Source organism: Pezoporus flaviventris, unplaced genomic scaffold (genome assembly GCF_033815535.1).
Source record: "Pezoporus flaviventris isolate CSIRO_AGI_PZ_B2104156 unplaced genomic scaffold, CSIRO_AGI_Pfla_v1 ptg000063l, whole genome shotgun sequence".
Classification (NCBI taxonomy): Eukaryota; Metazoa; Chordata; class Aves; order Psittaciformes; family Psittacidae; genus Pezoporus; species Pezoporus flaviventris.
Genome location: NW_026892611.1, coordinates 4813879 through 4826218, shown reverse-complemented (window position 1 = coordinate 4826218; position 12340 = coordinate 4813879). Strand labels below are relative to the sequence as shown.

Genomic DNA, 12340 nt, shown 5'->3' with positions numbered 1-12340 from the left:
AAATAAATTTCTTTTTATTAGTTATTTTAGTACTGAGTATAGATTGTTTCCAAAAGACGCCCTCTCCTAATGGCTTTGGAAAGCAAAGCAGCTGTTAAATTCCTCCTGGGCCGGTATCAATCTATTCTTGTTACTAATGGGGTTACTTAAATGATGCATCAGTAGGTTTGGTGACAATGTGTTTCCTTCACCTTCAACCAGGAAAAGAGTATTTTGTATTCAAGGCTTTGTCAGGCGCAGTTGCCTGTAGCAACAACGAAGACTAAAGCTGCAAATAAAGCAACTTTAAGGTGAGTTAAAACAAAAACAGGGCCAGGTATCCAGGTATCCCCGTTTTCTTGGCTCCTTTACAGCTGTTCCCATAAAACTGAAAATGGCAACAGCTTTGTAACCATGCAGAAGTTTCTGGCAATTGAGCTTCTAATGATTTCCAAACGTGGATTTAAAACGTTTCGGATATTTTGTAAGAGATGATTTTAAGGAGTTATTCCCAGTGCACACTGGGAATTGCCTCGCATGGAAAGCTGCAGAACACCACTCACTAGAGCCAGCCCCCAGTTCATAGAATCAGAGAATAGTTTGGGTTGGAAGGGACCTCAGTGCTCATCCAGTTTCAACCCCTGCCACAGGCAGGGACACCTTCCACAAGAGCAGGTTGCTCCAAGCCCCATCCAACCTGGCCTTGAACACTGCCAGGGATGGGGCAGCCACAGCTTCTCTGGGCACCCTGTGCCAGTGCCTCAGCACCCTCACAGGGAAGAACTTCTTCCTTATATCTAACGTGAATTTTCCCTGTTTAAGTTTGAACCCATCACTACTTATCCTATCACTACAGTCCCTGGGGAAGAGTCCCTTTCCAGCATCCTTATAGGCCCCCTTTCAGATACGGGAAGGCTGCTCTGATATCTCCACACAGTTCTCCAGGATGAAAAAGTTCAGCTCTCTCAGCCTGTCTCCAGAGCAGAGCTGCTGCAGCCCTCTGATCATCCTCATGGCCACCTCTGGACTTGCTCCAGTAGTTCTAAGTCTTTCTTACATTGCAGACAGCAGATCAGTGAGGGATGTGACAGCGCTCATGACTTCAGCAAACACGAGTGAGGAATATGCAAGGAGCCAAATCATCACAATCAGCATAGGAAGTAGCTGCTCCACCAGTTGCCAAGCTGGCTCTTTATCTCACATTTTTATTAACTTTTCATTGAGCTTTTCTGAAGCTCTGAGAGCAAAATTGTACTTGATATTTTTTCATATCCTGCATCCCTTACAATTAAGTTGGGGTTTTTCTTTTGCCATTTCACTTGTATTTCAAGTTGTGTTGATGACATTTAGGAAGGAACCCAAGTTTGAAACAGAACTCCCTTTGGAGAAATAATTTGGACAAAAGACACTGACATGTGGATGTTACAGAGGATGCTTTCCTTTTGAACTAGATCTGCCTTCCTGCAAACCTGCATTCCTGTGGTAGCACTGAGTTGTTATCACCAGCTACATCTTTAGCTTTCTCTGAAATATATATACTATGCTTCCCCCCCGCCCCGCCCCGGAAAAGTACCCAACTAACTCTAGAGATAAATGCATTAGAACAAGGTAATTGTGCAGCATTTGCAAGAAGATGCACAGTGCCTGGTATCACACCCTGGCACAGCCTCACCTCTTTGTGATCGATGAGGAGACAGTTCGAGCACTCATGCTCACAGGCATCTTCATAGAGATAAGGTCAGTGAGCTCCTGGACAAAGTGCACCACCTCCTCGTGCCAGGGGACATTGGCCATGGTGAGATCGCTGGCCAAGCTTTTACCGCAGTAAGTCACACCCTGAGAAGAAACATGGAAACCATCATCATCAGCTTGACCCTTCACAGGCTCAGGGCAGTGCAGACACATCAGCCACAGCAAACCCTGAGAACAAGCTGGTTTGTCTCCCCTTCACTCTGTATCTTATGGAAAAGTACAAATTTGGAGGTGGCATCAAAAATTGGTCTCTCCCTCAGTGAAACATCACCAAACTGTGCCCAGTCTTCCTCAGCAGTAAAACACTGGTCAGAGTCTTTATCCTGCAAAAGTAGCTTTGAATGCACCCAAATGCTCATGCTCTAGAGCTACCAAAGGACCTTCAAGAAGGCCACTTGGTTTTAAAATGTGAGATGCCTGGAAGAAAGTCTCATGAACAACCAATGCAACAAATCACTGTGGTGCTTCATCACTATGAGAGTGCTGCAGCACTGACACAGGTTGCCCAGAGAAGTTGTGGCTGCCCCATTTCTGGCAGCGCTCAAGGCCAGGTTGGAGCAAATTTTCCAAGATTAGTCTTTAATTCTCTGGCTTGGCATCAGCAGCTTTGTTCATGCTGGGGTCTGCAGGCTGCTCACCAAGGGCCTGCTGGGGGGTGGCAGCATTTTAAGGAGGATACTGAGTGTGCTCCTCTCTGCTCCCTGCCCCAGACCTACCTAAGATGATGACAGCAACTGCCTGGAGTTCAGCACTCCAGACCCTTGTTAAAACACATAAACGAATAAATGAATAGAGACTGAGGGCACTTGTCCAAACTGCTTGAAATCCCCCCTGGCTATTGAGGGCCATGAGCTAGATACAAAAATAACATGGCACAGTAAAGACAGTGCAAACAGTCAGTAAACATACAGATTATTTGTCAGGGCTGAGTACACGAGCAAACACCCAAAAAGGCACTTGGAAAAACTCCCTCCAGCTCACCTCAGTCTTACTATCTTTTGCTTAAATTAATTCAATGAATACTAAGAACGGCTTGGAAAAAAGTCCATCTCTGCCTGCACCTCCTGCACACACAGAGGGAGGGTGGAAATCCAGGCTGAGGATGGTGCTGTAGAGAAACTTATTGTTTACTGCTGAGTAGAATTGACTTGATGACATTAAAAAGTAGCTTGGATTGTTTTGGTCAAAGGCCACCAGAATAACTGAGGAATTTCTATAATCCCACCACTCCACAAAAAGCCTGTGGAACACTGAGAGCTGAAGGAATCGCAAACATCCACAGGAAACATCAAGAGGGTTTGTTATATGAGTGAGTATCTATGATTACAGTCTTCCTCTGTGTAGAACACTTCTACTTCTTTTAAAAGGCATTTTCACCCAGGCAATGTTTATGGGACCTGGTCCCAGCTAATGATGCACTCCCAAAATATAATTCACCTGCACTGAAGTTGTACATGTCATGTCCAGCAATAAAGAGACAGATCCTTTGCAAGCACTTAAAATTAGATCAAGGTCAACAGTGCACAAACAGGGCTACAAAAGAAACAGACTCAAGCTAATTAAAAACTGTGCATGTTTTGGAAGCAATTACTTTCTTGCCAGTAAATTTATGAGGCATTTCCTCTATTAAACTGTCCAAGCAAAGGGTATTAGAGCCACGCACCGTAACTCAGATCCAGCATGGAAACAGGTTGACTGTGCACAATCTCAGAGAAGTCAGGGAGTGCTAAACAGGGATGGATGTTAATGTTTTAGCCTGGCTCTAAAAGTCTGAAAGAGATTTTAAACACTCTTTTATTAGAGCAGCCAGCCAAGCAAAGAATAGAATATGTACCTCCAAAGTTCAGCTGCAGAGACATGGCTCCATACAGCAGTGTTTTCCCTGCGTTCATTATATAGATTATGATTTCAGCAGCATGAAAAATGGATGACTACAGAGGGGGAAAATTCTTAGGAAGCTACAACGTGACTCATTCTTTTGGTAAACTTCAAAGATATCATTTACAAGCAAAGCGCAGAGGCAAATGGAATAACTGAATGCTCAGATGGCTGATTAATTCACGAGCACAAATCAATGAAAACCAGCTTAGCAGCCCACCAAATGAAAGCACATCAGCTTTCAACTGCCCCAACTTCTGAAAACTTGAGTAAATTAACACTGCTGATACCACTTAAAACAGGAGCAGTTGATTAGGGCGGTCACGTTGTATTTGTCAGTAACGCACCAGGACAGTTATTAAGATATCAAGTATTAAAAAAGGAAACCATTCCACGGTACATCCTAAGCTCTTCCCCCAACTTCCCTGAAGCAGCAACACCAAGGATACTCTCTTCGTTAGTCCTTAATAAGGGTGCTTTTAGCAGCCTCATCATGCCATGGAGTTTTTGGCCCTGAAATGTAGAAGCCTTCTGTAAAGCAGCTAGGCTACTCTGGGTTACACCAGTGTGAATCCAGAGCAGCTGCACTGGGTGGGCTCTGGATTCCCATGGTGCTGTGTCACAGCCGACTGTGCACAACTGTAGTCAAGCAACGCCTTGTGCCAAGATGATTATCACTGCAGAGAAGAGCACATTAATTCCACCACGATCTGGCTCCTTGCTGGAGATCTTGACAGCCAGCAATCATCTTAATCCATGGTGAAGGAACGATTACTGGGGAGCTAAATATGACAGTGCTTTGTTTCTCAACACTGTAACTCCAGGCTTCCCGATTTCATTAACAAACAAGAGAATTTCCTTAATTCCTAGCCCATAAATTAGACATTTGTTTAATTGAGGCTCATGTGAAATAACAGAAGAACAAAACATCGGCCAAGCTGCTGAGTGACAGAGCCTCTGTTTAAAAACCAGGGCAGCCCTGGCCCAAGACAAATAGAAAAAGCCTCAAATGACATGTTGATAGATTGTGCTCTCTGCAACAAAAACGTTCATGATTCAAACATCAGCATTGTCCAAATTATATACACAAGCTCTCATGCATGCCTGCTCCTCACTGGACTGGATTCAGGCTTCTTGGTTGCTTTTAATAATCACTTTCAAGTTGATTTAACGAAGGACATGGGTTTATTTGTGTCAGTTAAATCTGAGAAGCAAGAATGGAAATGGTTAGTGATGCAGCCCAACCCCAATATTTAACACCAGCTCTCCAGACGCACCACGTGAATGACTATAAACCCTCAGTGACCTCCTAGAAGTCAAAGAAACTCCTTCTGTAAAAGCTCCACTCTGAAACACTGGATGTAGCCTTTCATTCCAGCTCTTCAAAGTGGGCCATATAGATGTTGAGAGAGAAACTGACACTGTGAAACCACTCACCCCCTTCCTCCTATGACCTGGTAAATAGCAGTCACACTGAGGGAGGTGGAAGGAGTAGAAAGACTGAGACTGGGAGGCAGGAGGTGGATTTTGTACCAGCAACCTGCTTTGCCTCAGCCCTTTCCTACCTTGCCTCAGTTTCCCCAGGTGCAATGCACAGCCCATAGTGCTAGTCCTTCTCTTGCAAGCAAACACTTGGAGCCATGGACAGAACTTTGTTATCACAGCACAGAAAGACTGGGACATCACACCCAACCAGTCTCCATAGGCTCTTTATTTTCTACAGCTTCCCTTGGTCGTATCTAAAAGCCTCCAAAAGCCTAATACAATTTCCATGCCCTGCGCTGCCCACTTATTTTTGGATACTGACTTTTATTGCGACACAGAAAATAGATCAGAATGATCCATTTTAACTTGGGTTTTCATCAGGATTACATCTGTACCCAAGCACTGTGCTGGAGTGCAAAAATTTCTCCACAACTCCAGAAATGTATTCGTGTCAAACGACACGCTCAGACTAAATACTGACTTTTCAGTGAAAATCTGTGGCTCTTGAAAATTCAAAATTTAATCATCTATCTGCGTTTGCAATGAAACTTGCTACTGAACCTTACTCTTTACTCACAGTGCAATCATAGAATCCCAAACTGGTTTGGGTTGAAGGGACCTTAAAGCTCATCCAGTTCCAACCCCTACCACAGGCAGGGACACCTTCCACTAGAGCAGCTTGCTCCAAATCCCTGTGTTCAACCTGGCCTTGAACACTGCCCACAGCTTCTCTGGGCACCCTGTGCCAGCGCCTCAGCACCCTCACAGGGAAGACCTTCTGCCTAAGAGCTCATCTCAATCTCCCCTCTGGCAGGTTAAAGCCATTCCCCTTGTCCTGTCCCTACAGGCCCTTGTCTGAAGCCCCTCTCCAGCTTTCCTGGAGCCCCTTTAGGCACTGGAGCTGCTCTCAGGTCTCCCCTTCAGGAGTCTTCTCTTCTCCAGGCTGCCCCAGCCCAGCTCTCTCAGCCTGGCTCCAGAGCAGAGCTGCTCCAGCCCTCGCAGCATCTCTGTGGCCTCCTCCGGACTTGCTCCAATAGTTCCATATCCCTCTTGTGCTGTTGCCCCAGAGCAGGATCAGGACTGCAGGGGGGTCTCCCCAGAACACAGCAGAGGGGGGGAATCCCCTTCATGAGCTGCTGCTCACGCTCTGGGGGTGCAGCCCAGCACATGGGGGGGGGGGGGGGGGGGGTCTGGGCTCAAGCGCACACTGAAACCGGGTCATGGGGAGCTTCTTGTCACCCCAAGTCCTTCTCTTCAGGGCTGCTCCCTCCAGTCTCCCCCAGCCTGTGTTTGTGCTTGGAATTGCTCTGACTCACTGATGTCAAGCTGGTCAGCCCTGCCACTGCACCTTGTGTCCTGTCCTCCAACCCATGGCTCACAATTGAGAGGATATTAAGTGGTCAGTGTGGGGTTTTTTCCAGGCATGGAAATCAGACGTTGTCCTGGCAGGAACCAGGACAGGAGGTTTTTGTTTAACTTCACCTTCTCTTCATGTAAATGCAGGCTGGAACAGCAGCAGAACTCTGAATAGCTTTGACAGGTGGGGGCAATCGCCTTTTGCTGCATGCAATTAAAAACTCATTACAGCAGAGCTCATTCCCCTCATTACTTTAAGCACTTGAGTAATCTTTACTGTTTAACATGACAAGACTGAGCAGACTAGGACAGATATCTCCCTTTGGTCCTTCCTTCCACACATTTACTTGGTCATTTTTATTCCATAGCAAAGCCTCAGATGCCAAGAGCAGGAGCTGCAGTCCCAGAACATCATCCTTAGCTCCAGCAACCACCGAGCCAACCCCAAACACAAGCTTGGTGTAAAAGTGCTCTGCTGAAGCTGCAGAAAAATCATCAGGGACAAGGGCTCTCAAGTGTCTGCAAACTCCTTTCACAAAGGCTGTGCAGTGCCACAATGCTCATCTCTGCTCTGCCCAAATCCTGTCTATGACAGCACTGTGCTATGAACAGCCCTTGAACAAAGGACAAACCAGGCTGGCTTTTCTTCCCGTCTCTCCTTAAATTAAAACAGATGGAGGAAACAGCAAGGCTCTGCTCGGGCAGGAAGCCACAGTGCTACTGAGCGCTGCAAGATGAAGTGTCATGTCAGGAAACAGACCACTTCCCTGAGGATCTTGTTCTGCTTGCAGCTCTGGCCGTAGCAGTCAGACCTCCCTCACGGCTGCAGAAGCAGCTCTGAAATGCAAAACCAGGTCTGTGAGGCCAAGCACTGGACGTGCACACTCCCATACACCCAAACTTATAGCTACTGACAGTGCAGAGAGGATCACAAAATCACAGACATAGAATCCAACCTGTTGCAGGGGCTTGGAACTGAATGAGCTTTAAGGTCCCTTCCAACCCAAACCATTCTAGATTCTAGATCTTAAATATAACAATCAACTTTGTACAACTGTGACAGTGACATTAGGGCATTAAAACAGACTAAGGCAATAAATAAAAATTGATGCATATTTAGTAAGCCTATGACTGATTCTTCCTTTATTTGGGTTTTACATAGGGGTAATCAAGCCTGATTTCTATTGGCTTAAATAAGAGAATAGGGTCCCACAGAGTTTCAGCACTGTAAGATACTCATGTAAATGAGAACAAGTATTGAGCCCTGCAAGGATCTAAATCTCTCTCCACTCCACCCCACGAGCCTCTCTGGAGCAACACTGGATTAGCTACATTCATTTTAAATGAACGTCATTTATCTCAAGTATTTAACCAGGAAATCCTGCTGAGATGAGACTCGTTTTCTGGCAGATGCTTTGCCGTATCTTGTAGTATTTTTGTGTTTATTTGCTTTGAGCCGGACCTGCTCTTTGCCTTTTTAACCTATCACTGTGGGGTTTGAAAAAGAAAAAGTAAAAGCTAAGCCCTGTCCATGCAGCAAAATGATTCTTCAGTACACTTCATTCTCAGAAGAATACCATAAATTGCTTTGAATCAAAAATACCAAGTCTTTGGGGGAAAATTCCCAGGTTCCAAACTCTGTGTGAACACAACTCTGGGGCTTGACAAAAGGCCAGTTCCATGCTGGCAGGAGTCTCTGTCCAGATGCAATCAATACACAGTGCAGAAAGGGAATACTGACAGCAGTGAGCTGGAGTTGAACAACCTCAACCCCACCTACCCACCTTTGGGTCAGAATTTAACTCCTGAGTTGATATCCTACTGTACCAAGCACCACGTTGAATGCTGGGGATTCTATCTAAGTGGTCACCTTGCCTATGCATGCTTTGCACAATCACAACCTCCCAGGCTTCTGGGGGATAAAACACAGCCCCTTTTCTGCTGTTCTCCTTTGCTGATAAAATCTGCTCACCTTTTATTCCAGAGCAGCCAAACTTCACAAGGACAGAGACCCCAGCTGAGAACCTTGAAGCTCTCTTGACCTCAGTTTGATCAACAGAGCAGTTTGATCAACAGACGCATCCAAACCCACTGCACCATAAATCCCCAATCCTGCCCTAGAGAAGGCTGATCTCACAGGTAAGACACTGGACAAGAGCTTTGCAAGTCAGGATAAAAGATGACCAGATGAAAACAAGCTGTCTGCAAAGTGCAAAGGAGGATAAGCTGCTCACTTCATCAGGTTAAACCATGGGGTGAGGGTCTGAGAGCAGGCACAGCAGCAACATGAATATCTTCAGGAGCCCAGGGGCTACACCACTAGCAATCAGTCCACATTTCAGACCAAAGAAGGAAGGCATCCTCAAGAAGACATCCCCTCTATGAGCTTTTCCTTGGCTGGACACTCTTACTACCCCACAGCAACACAACTCATTGTTCATCAGCCACCCCAGGATGTGTTGCTTACTCCTTCTGGCCAAGAAAAGGGAGAAATTGGTTCCACACGATGTAATCCCCCCACATTTCAAACTCACAGACAGTGCAGCAAGAGGAGAAAGCCATTGGGCCCCCCTACCGAGACAAATCGTCCACGCTTCAGGAACGCTGCTGTTCCACAGGAACTGGCAGATGAAACTATGCGAAACAAATAAGGCCACTGACTGGGCTAATGCTATATTTAGTGTGAGCTACTTCCTTTCTGCAGAGCACCAAGTGCCCACCTTTTGGAACATTATGCTTGCTCCAAAGAGGCAAGGAAGAAAGGCAACTGTTAAACAAACTTCTCACATAAAATCTGTGAGCAAGAACTTTCATCCAATCACAGAATCACAGAGTGGTTTAGGTTGGAAGGGATCCTAAAGCTCATCCAGTTAAAACTCTCAGCCTGTCTCCAGAGCAGAGCTGCTCCAGCACTCGCAGCATCTCCATGGCCTCTGGACTCAGTTCAACTGCTTCACATCCCTCTTGTGTTGGTAGCCCCAGAGCTGGACAAGGGCTCCAGGTACCCCCAACTTCAGGTCTATTTAAACTGTCTAATGCCAAGCAAGAGACACTGCTCAAGAGAAGCCATCACAAAGTTTTATGACGGTTTAGGAGGACGGGAATGCCATTTAGACCCCAAATACCACCACAGAGTTGCACCATTTGTTTCAGGCAGCAATAAAAGTTCAGCTCCTGCTGCAAAAGGATGCTCCAGCAATGCTGCTCTCAGCAATGTGCTTCATCCTTCACACACATGAACCCTGCTTTCCTCTTTTCAAAATTAAGATAACAGGACAGCACAGCTCTATTAAAAAAAGCTCAATTAAATAGAATAAAACGGAAACTACCTTAGAGCCTGCTGGTGCATGAGGTGGAGCTCCCTGACAACTCATTTCTGCTGCTGAAGCTGGGAAGAAATCAGTGAGCTTTCCTGTATTCAGCTTCTCACTTTGGGCTTGCAGGGCTGTGCTGCTGTCAGACTTGCTGTATGGTGCATCCTTTGAGAAGGCTCCAATCTGAGTTTCCCCAAGTAATGCTCCTGGGACTGGAAAGACGAGAGACTGTCTATATGCCAACTACAGATACTTTCAGGGCCACAGTACAGGCACAACACTAAATCCTGAACAGAGAAAGAAACTGAGGCACGAGATGTTCTATGCCTTAGCTTGAAGGCCACCACTCTCTGGCCAGGATCACCTTATGCCTGGGGGGACACTCTATCCTCCAGCACTTGCAGAAATTCATTTATCTGCTGGATATTCAGAAATGCATTTCTGGAAATATGACATTTAGAGCAGGGCATCCTGAGTTTAAGTCAGTAACACTGAGCAGCACACACTTTAAACCACAAACAAAAACCAGACATAGCAAACTCACCCTTGTTTCAGTCCATGAGAAGTCCCCAACAGACTCAACAGCACCTGGCCAGACAGGGTGTGATTTCCCCCTGTACCCCTCTGCCTTTTGTGTTCTTGCAGCCCCTCTGAACCCCCTTAACAGCTAGTGTTGGCAGGTACATGAGTGCTGCCAAATGCCCCAGATGTGCTACAGGAACATCACACAGCCCCTCTCTGCCTCAGCTCATACTTTTGTAAAGAGAGCAAAGTGTACACATATTCTTTCCTCAGAGAAAAGTCCTCACTGGTTGAGATCCAACAAGCATGTTGAAGCACCTGGAGTGCAAAGATGACCTTTTTGGTAGAAGCAGCGCGGGCAGTAGCTTGTCCCAGATGGAAGATGCCCAGATGTGGCTGCCCCATCCCTGGCAGTGTTCAAAGCCAGGCTGGACAGTGCTTGGAGTAACCTGCTCTAGCGGAAGGTGCCCCAGCCTGTGGCATGGGGTTGGAACTGAATGAGCTTTAAGGTCCCTTGCAACCCAAACCAGTCTGTGCATCTATGAATAGGAGTATATCTGCAACCACCTTGTTTTCTCACCTATTTCCCTGGCAGTCCAAGGCATGATTTTATCAGGGAAGAGGGACTGGGAGGGCTGAGCTCCACGCTACTGGGAAATGACAAGGATGAGGCTGAATCCTTCCCTAGGCAAAGGGAACAGCAGTCCCTGCTTTGGAGGAGCCAGATGTTCACCCTGAAGAGGGCTCAGGGGTATCATAGAACTCATAGAATCATAAATCTGTGCCCAGAAACATTAATTTACATCCGATTCATTTTACTAATTAAAGTCACTACCCATGACAGAGCAGACTAAGTGGCACATACACTAACGGCTCCTACTCCATGCTGGCTTGCACGCTCATCTCTGCCCTCCTGGCATGCTGGAAGCATCTTATACTAGATTTTACCTAAGGAATATAAAGTAGTCTGTTACACATTGTAAAACAGGCTTTTTCCCTAAACCATACTCAAAATCTTATTTAGTGTTACGCTATCAACTTCAGCATCACATTCAGAGAAAGAGACCTCTTGATACTGACAGTATCAAAACCTTTGGGGTTTGTTTCATGAGGAAATTACATCAAACTCCAGGTTTTTTCTTTACAGCAGCAGTAAATAAAAGTTGGGGGAAAAAAACCACAAAACCAGGAAAGAGAGAAAGAAAAGAGAAAGGGAAGTCAAGGAATAACAGTGTTACAAAAAGACATTCCCCAGGTAAATGTGCTGGTCTGCAGGGGAGTTGCTGGGTGAAAGCGCTGATAGTGATTCTTTATAGAACACTTTGTAATGTGCCTTTTTTTACCTTCTCTAGGTACTACATTGAATAACTCCAAGATAAAACCCCTCCTGCCCCGCTGCATGTCACAATGTTCCTGGTAGTAGCTCTTCCAGTCGCAGAGGCAGTATTTCCCTTGTTTTGCACAGCCAGACAAGTATCACATCAGCAAAGCAGACATTTATCACCTTTTCCTGCAGCAGAATTTGAAAGCAGGATGGGAAGAACTAGACCACAAACTCCCATCTTGTCCCAGAATATTTTGTTTAAAAGGTTGGTTGACATAAAGAAGGAATAGCTATTTATCAGTCTCTGCTTTCATGAGAAATACAGAAAAGACCAGAGGGTCTGATTCCATTGGGCAGAAATTAATGCTGGCTGATAAAAAGCTTGTTTGTGTTAAAACTGAAGACTATCCAAATGCACACATAAGCTAGCATATCTGGCTGCCTAAAATTAAAAGCAAGAGGTAAGTTCCTTGCATCTAAGATAAGTTCCTTAAGTACCGCTGAAATATTTGGAAGAGTTGCATTTGCTCCTATCAGTTTAAGACTGGGAGAAGGAAAGGGGGAGGAAAGAGAGTAAAATACTGATGGAAAAAACATAAAATGGCTCCACGCAGCTTACCTTGACCTTGATGAAGCCTGGTTTACCAAGGGATATCAGGTCAGCATAGTCTTTGAGTGCATCCACATTCCAAGCTTTCACCAGTGTCAGCCTGTAAACAGTGCGCTCTTG

At 45.7% G+C, this 12340-nt stretch overlaps 1 pseudogene; it reads right to left on the bottom strand.

The window, feature by feature from the left end:
• Positions 1–230: 230 nt before the first annotated feature.
• The window catches only part of LOC133278203 (S-adenosyl-L-methionine-dependent tRNA 4-demethylwyosine synthase TYW1-like), a 31431-nt pseudogene continuing 19321 nt past the window's right edge, over positions 231–12340 (bottom strand).